Here is a 6,947-nt window from a genome sequence, read left to right as displayed (position 1 = left end):
GCGTTGTGCCCGCGGCAGGAGACCCTGGCGGGACCATGGGGGCATCTGGGCTTGCCTGAGGCCCTTAGGAGAGGAGGACACTGAGCATGGGCCGCGGGGGGAGGGGGCGACTCGCGCCCGGCAAGCACATGCAGCCGTGCGAGGGGTTTAAATCCACAGAGTTCTGCTGCTTCGCGACCCCGCCTTTCCCACCCTCACGCCCCGCCCCGCTGCGCCAAGCCACGCTGCCCTCTCAGGGTCGCTCAGTCCCCGCTGTCCTCGCCACCACCCGACGCAGCCGCTGCTCCCGACCCTATCTTCTCTGGTCTTGCTCCCAGCCCTCTCGGCTCCTCTGTACATCCACCTGGGCGACCAGGCTCTGCTCGGGGGAGGAGAGGAGGGAGGGGGATCTTGGGGTCCCCCCGGCGCTCTGCGCCCCATGGCACGGGTTCCCGCGGTGGTGGCCCAGTCAGTCGGCCAGCGACAGGGGCCGCACAGGACGGTAGGCGACCACCGGGTCCCCTCGCCTATGCTGCAGAATCCTGGGGGAGGCGGCGGGAGGGGGGGTCGAAGGTCCAGGGGTGCGGGGGCTGCAGGCAGGTCCTGTTGGGGATGGGGCGGGGCTGTCGAGGTGGGCGTGTGTGGCCTGTCACAGCAGGCAGCCAGCAGCTTGTGGCCAGGCCACTTCAGGCGCCGTCCACCAGCAGATCCTGTTGCCGGAACAAGTGCTCGGGTTTGTGGGCGGGCCCAGGGATGTGGCTCGTTGTGCCCTGCCCGGTCCTCACCTGCAAGACTTAGTCACTGTTGCTCCCCATCCTTTTCTTTTATTCTTTTTTAAAAAAAAATTATTAAAAACCCTTTTGAGCTGCATGTTGTAGCAATGCCCTCCTGGTTTCTGCGGAAACAAATTGAAATCGGTGAGGAGCGGTGGGCGGGGGGGAGGGGGCATTGTTTCTTCCCCGGGACCTTAGCCGACTGCCTTTTTCTTTAAGTCTGTCCCTGGGTTGCCACCTGGACCTTGCAATGGTGAGAGGTCAGTAGCAGGGGGGTGCGAGTGCAGGCGAGCACGAGTACGTGCTTGTCACTGTGTCATGTCACCATATCACTCTCCTCCCACCTGGGGATAGTGCGTCACATGATGCATCACCATTGTCTGCAGTTTCTGTAGTGCCCAAGGATCAGCAGGAGGCTCCGTAGAAACCCCTGGAAAAGAAGTCATAGCCGTGAACACCAGAGAGGAGCACAACCCAAAGCCGTCACCGGAAGTCCCCGCACTGAAGCTGGAAAGGCCCTGACCACCCCGAGGTACGTCTCAGAGTTGCCAGATGCTCCTTCCTCTCCAGGGGACATAAAAGTGGGTTGTGATCTAAGCTGCCCATCACTTTCAGGGAAGGAAAAGCAAGCAGCTGACCTGCTGTCCTTTTTCTTTAACTGAAAATTTTATACTATTTGAGCAGACATATCTAGCCGAATTGATGAAAACTAAGTGTGGGAGCCGGCAAACAGAACACAGGGAAAGAGGGAAAGAGGGCACTGGCCTTGCGCACAGCTATCCTGGTTTGATTTCCTGCATCTATAGGGCCCCCACAGCCCACCAAGAGATTCCCGAATGCAGAATGTGAAGGAAGCCCAGACTCTTACTACTGTTGGATGGGGTCCCAGAACAAAACAAGAACACGCTCAAGAAATGTGAGTTGGGTACTTAGTAGAAATAAGAACCTCTACCATCACAACTTTCTGGAATTTAATCAGAGTAAAAGCTTTTTTTTGATGGCAACAGAGATAGCACAGATCATTTGGTGGCTGCCTGGCACACACTTCAACCAAGTTTCAATCCCCATCAGACCAAAGGGTCCCCACATCTTCATGGGGGATCAATGAGCAGAGTCACAAGTAACCCATTAGCATTACCAGGAGTGGCCAACAACAAAAAATAAAGCAATAAATTTAGAGGCTGGAGCTATAGTAGCATAGCTAATAAGCCTCACACATGGCTGACCTGGGTCAGTCCCCAGCACCAACTGGGTATTTGAAGCAGCAACCACAGGCTATGACCCAGAAGCCAAAGGATAAAAAGAAGAACTTGTATATTAGTCAAAGCCCACCAGGCAACTTTGTCGGGTCAGGGTTTGGTTTGGGGGACAGCAGGGAAAGAACTTTTGGCAGTGCTAGGGGACTCTGCTTTCCCGGGATTGGACTGTGGCAGGCTGCTTCCATGGCCAGGGCCTGCACTCCTGGCCTATCTCAGACCCTAGAAATTCAAATTCTAGATAAATCCTGTGTACCTTGTGATAACAACACAGACTGACTATTGGGGAGGAGGTCTTTGTCTTATCTTAGAAGGGTACCCTGGGAAGGAAGGGCTTTCCTATGTTCATTGTGCTACCTCACCTGGGTGAAACTGCTACCAGGAACGCTTGCAGGGTGGGCAAGAGACTTAGGCTGCAAGATGGAGGGAGGAGAGACCACCATAGGGGACAGAAGGAGACAAGATTGAGCGGCAGGGTGAGACTGGAATGGGGAGTATAGTGAGGCTGAAACAGTTGTGCGTGCAGAATGGAATAAGTGGCAAATGGTCTCCAACCAGCCTGGCAAGCCTGTTCCCTCCTTCATGCGTCTACTCAACCACACTCATTTATTTTATAACATAAATATCTCACTCGCATATACATGTCTCTTCCCTGGCCTCAGAGCTCCACCTTCCAGCCAGATCATGACCGGTTTCTCCCCCAGAAAGTCCTAAACCCCACAGACACATCTTCATGAGCCTGCATCTAGCACTCACTCCTGTTGTGCAGTAATTTATCTTAAAACAGTGCAAAAAGTTTGCTGTATAGGAAAATTAACCCAATATCCAGGACGTTTACTATACACCAGAATGTGAGCTGTGTCTCAAAGTTGTAGCAGCTGGAGTGATTCTACTTTTTAAAGATGAATATGATACCTTGTGGCCAAGGTGGTGATATAGGAGAAAAGGTGCTTGCCTTGCACTTGGCTGACCCAGGTTCTATACCTCAGCACCCCAGATGGGCTCCTGACCTTGGCAGAAATGATCCCTGAGTTAATAGCCAAGAGTTAGACATGAACCCTTTAGGTTGTGGACCTCAAATACTGCAACAACAAAAGGTAACTAACAAAGAAAACAAAACCAAAAATAAATTCATCTGCAAAGACAAATTCTACAGAGAAACACTTAAAGGATTGAACACTGGGTGCTAAAATCACATTTTTGGGACTTATTTTATGCTATAGAAGTTTTACACTCCATGTTTTATCCCGAATACTTATTCTTTTTCTCTGCTCTCACATCCGGTGTGTGTATGTGTGTGTCTCTGTGTGTGTGTGTGTGTGTGTGTTCCTTCTGCGTATGGTGTATGGGCTTAGTTTTTGGGCAACAGCCAACAGTGCTCAGGGATTATTACAAGCTCTGGGATAAGAGATAAGTCTTGGTGGGGTCCGGGGACCATACGAGGTACCAGACATACACAGAACCTGGGTTGGCTGCTTGCAAGGCAACTCCCAGAATTGCTGTACTCTGGCCCTTTCTAAATAAATTATTTCTAGCACACCAGGAATGAGCCCTAGGCAAAGCTCCTACTCATCCCCAAGCCCTCTCAAACATCAAATATCTTCCTTCAAATATCTTAATTTATAGTACATCTCAAAACAACAGCATGGCTAGCATGGAAAAGGGAAAAATGAAATGAGGGGGGTACTTTGCTCCTTGTATTTAAGAAGCACACATTCCTACATATTCTTTTTTTTTCTTTTTGGATCATAACTGGCAATGCTCAGGGTTTCCTCCTGGCTCTGCACTCAAAATTACTCCTGCAGTTGCTCAGGGGACTATATCGGATGCCAGGGATCAAACCTGGGTTGGCCACGTGCATGAAAAATGCCTTCCTTATTATAGTATCACTACAGACCCAGAAGGAGATATTCTTTACTGGGAAAAAGAAAAAAGGAAAGAAAGTTAGAGCAAGAGACAGTAAAGTGGGTAGGAAGCTGCTTGCATACTGTTAACCCGGGTAAATTCCTGGCATCCCATAGGGTCCACTAAGTCGGCCCACAGAAATTCCTGAGCACAGTGCCAGGAGGAAGCTTTGAGCATTTTCAATGTAGTACAGAAATTTAAAAACATGATAATTAAAAAAAAAGCGAGTTTCATTTTGAAACCCCACCCACCTGCCGGATAGCCGCCCTCATCATGGCAACCAATGAAAGCACAGGAGATAACTAAGTCTCATGCTTTAGGGTTGGGGTCCTGCCAATCAGAGTTTTGAGGTTCTACCCTTGTGAGGACCAAGCCAAAGGCTCCAGGTCAGGGAGCAGCACATCCTGTGTTGGGAGGGCAGGAATTCCAAGCCACCTATCCTTGGTAGGACCCACAAACCCAGGGTCTTGCGTGCTTAAAAAAAATAAAAACACAACCTTTACCTGCAATTATCACCCCAACAGCCTGGGACACCTGATCAGGGAGAGAGGAGAGATGCGGGAGGCTTCGTAAGTTGATGTGAGAGAGCAGAAATTCCTGATGTACAAAACCACCAACACTGGAATCAGACAGACTGTAAAGTTGTAGGGTGCTCGCCTCGCTGACACCAGAGAATCCTCTGCATCCCGATGGCCCCCAGAGCACCCAGAAACAATGCCTGAGTCCGTAGCTAAGCACTCGGGCTATCACAGGGCATAACAGCCCCCATGCCCCACAACAAAAATAGCCCCCAAAGGAAACTAACATTAGCAAACCCCAGTCACATAAGGATCCACTGCTAGGGATGGCCCCGTCCCACCAGGGCAGCCAATGTGAAAGTAGGACAGGAACAGGGTCTCTTGCCATTGGGGGAGCGGCCGCTCTGCCCCTCAAAGTGAATCTGGAGACTTGAAGGCAGCGAGAGAGGGGCCAAGGTCCCAACAGGGGTCAATAGGGAGGGGAGGGTCGGCCAAGGTCCCGTACCCCCATGGCCCGAAGCCCGCAGCACCCTGCACTAAGCCCCACGAAAACCCGATGCTGCCCCATTGCAGATCTGGGGGCAATCGGGACCACAGGAGCCTCTCAGGATTACACACTCACACCCTTGACACCTGGACCCCAGTATAGGCCCCACTACACGCCACAAAGCTCCGCCACACCTCAGGAACCATCTGGATATGAGGGAATACGTGAAAAACAAGCACAAAAGCGCCCCCCACGCAGCTCAGTGTGGAGATTGGTAGGTGCCAGGTGATCACGGGATTCTGTCCCCAGCCTCCCACAAAATTGGCTTCAAAGTCCCGCCGCTTCTCAGGGGCCCTACTCTGTCCTTTACCCACACCACATTTCCAGAAACAGAAGCACCAGGAAGAGCCCACTGTGATGTCACTTCCGGTTCAGAACGCAGCATTAAAGGGCCAGAGCCCAGATGTGCAGAAAAGCACTATGCCCACCCAGACAAATAGGTGGCTCAAGGGGGATGGCCTCGCATAAAGGGGTGGAGAGGCAGCTGCTGGAGTGGCTTGTCATACATTGGGGGCTAGCGGGGAGTAAGGAGAAGTACCCTGGTCTTGTACTGAGCAGACAATGAACCAATGCTCTCACACACAGTCCGTCAGGAAAAAAGCAAAGGGGGTTCACTCCAAGTAAAACAGGCAGATAGGGAGCGGGTGGGGCACTGGACAGTGAGTTTCTCCAGGAAGTCATCAATCAAGATGGGGTGAAAGCAGTGACTCGAAGCCAGCACTGGAGATGCAGAGAGGAACTGGCCTAGCACCAGCCCAGACAGCTGGAGAGATACTGGTACAGGAGCAAAGGCTTGTAAGAACATCAGAGAGCACTTTCAGTCACCGCTCTAGCCCTGATAACGCATGAGTAGTGGACTCTCGCCTAGAAGAAAAACCCAGGGGGCAGTTTAAGAAAAATTAAAACACAGAGAGATAGTACAGTGCACTGGCACCTGCCATGAACTTGTGTCGACCTGAGTTCCATCCCTGGCATCCCAAATGGGACCCAGCACCACCAGGAGAGACCGTTAAGAATTACCAGTTGTGCCCACAAACAAAAATATATAAATAAATAAATGAAACGCAGCATGTGGAGACCAACCCTAGAATGGAGATATACATGAAGCTAACAGGCAGTAAACTAGACTGGCCATTGTGTGGCCTTGCTTGGCATTTTGGAGAGATCTCAATGATGTTGAGCATTCTGGTCAATATAAATTGTTGGAATTTTACTGCTTCCAAGCAAAAGTTTGATCTTTCTTTTTCTAGCCCTTACTACTGCTGAATTGAGGTCAGTGGATCCCAGGTATGTGACTGCCCTTTATTACTAGTAATCACAGTTAAGTCGAATTGCCTATTGAGATGGGTGCAGATGTTGGTGAATCTCTCATGTGCCCACCATTTATTTCAGGGTCCTCTGTACATTTCAAAGAACCAGCAAATATCTTTCTATGCCCAGTAAAGTCTGTATAACGTCTATATCCAACCTATTAAGGAAACTTGCCTAGGATGGTCTGCTAACTTGATACTTCCTGAAATGTTTTTAATGGTTTTACAAAACTAATGGAAATCTGAATATCGAGTGTGCAGACATGCTGGAGCAGGTAAGGTACTTCCTTGCACACAGCTGACATGACACCAACCCCAGGACCCCATAAGTTTCCCTGAGTCCCCCCAATCATGGACTACTGACCTTAGAGGCAGAATAAAGGCCTGAGCAGAGCTCAGTGAGTCTCCCAAGAACACAACAGGAGGGGCTAAAGAATGAATGCTTGCCAGTTTTTCTAATTTCAAAGGACTTGCTGAGGCATCATGGTTAAACTATCATTAGCCCAAGCAAACCAAACCAGGGCCTGTGAACCATGCCAGAGTTGGAGCAAAGAATCAAACAGTCTTGAAACTTGAAAGCCTGAAGTGCGAGAGGTTTTCGTACCTGTATATTTAGTTCTTATTTGATCATCTGCTTCCTGGCTTCTATCACCAAGACC

The sequence above is a fragment of the Sorex fumeus genome, unplaced genomic scaffold (genome assembly GCF_029834395.1).
Source record: "Sorex fumeus unplaced genomic scaffold, SorFum_2.1 ptg000152l, whole genome shotgun sequence".
In the NCBI taxonomy this organism is placed as follows: domain Eukaryota; kingdom Metazoa; phylum Chordata; class Mammalia; order Eulipotyphla; family Soricidae; genus Sorex; species Sorex fumeus.
The sequence above is the reverse complement of the archived record's forward strand: the minus strand, read 5'-3'. Positions refer to the sequence as shown.